The following is a 794-nucleotide window of genomic DNA, read 5'->3' on the forward strand; positions in this document are numbered from 1 at the left end:
AAGGGATTGTCACTCACGAGTCATCCTCTACAGCCACAACAAACGATGTTTCACACAGAAGTGACGTACACCCCGGGTGTAGCCCATCGTCTTCCGAGACAGACGGTTGCCTATTACAATTACAACTACAGCTACAACTACAAGAGCGAGTCAGAGGCTGGGAACACTGCCGTGACAAACTCAGCTCTTGACTCGCCAAAGCCTGCCCACTATCTACAAGGCCTTCCTCTGATTTCAATTGCACATGCATTTGTGATCTGGCTCTGTAGCTTAGTTGGTTAAAGCACCTGTCTAATAAACAGGAGATCCTGGGTTCAATTCCCAAAAGAACCTTATTTCACAGTCACAACATGCTTGAAAAGTTTCATTATCAATATTGACATCTGTGTCTTGTGAACTTTAATTCAAAATACTTGAAGAATTTCAATCACAAACAAAAACAGCCTTTGTGAAGGATATGAGTTTGGAATGGCTGTTCCTCCTTGTCCAGAATTTCAGTGCTGATACATCAAAGGTAACTTCTTTGACATAAATTTGTTCACAGTTACATTCAACCTGGAAAACAGCTTGATATTAATCTCACTGAAGGAGAGTGTTTGTGTCATTATGTGTTGCTTTTAACCGAGACTGGGACATGACGCAAGTGGGAGGGTTTATCTGAGGTTGGGAATATTTGTCAGTCAGGAACAAGAAAAATCAAAGGAACCAAATAAGAAAACCTATGTCTCATGTGGTTACCGAGAAACGGTGAGAAGATATTAAACTTTGTTGTATTTAATACAACTGTGTGAACT

The 794-nt window shown here is 40.7% G+C and overlaps 1 non-coding gene across 1 annotated transcript; it reads left to right on the forward strand.

Moving 5' to 3' along the window:
* Positions 1-259: 259 nt before the first annotated feature.
* Positions 260-333, forward strand: trnai-aau (transfer RNA isoleucine (anticodon AAU)). Its single transcript has one exon. It is a non-coding gene; the product is annotated as a tRNA-Ile (tRNA).
* The last annotated feature ends 461 nt before the right edge of the window (positions 334-794 follow it).

Source organism: Heterodontus francisci, unplaced genomic scaffold (genome assembly GCF_036365525.1).
Source record: "Heterodontus francisci isolate sHetFra1 unplaced genomic scaffold, sHetFra1.hap1 HAP1_SCAFFOLD_286, whole genome shotgun sequence".
NCBI lineage: Eukaryota > Metazoa > Chordata > Chondrichthyes > Heterodontiformes > Heterodontidae > Heterodontus > Heterodontus francisci.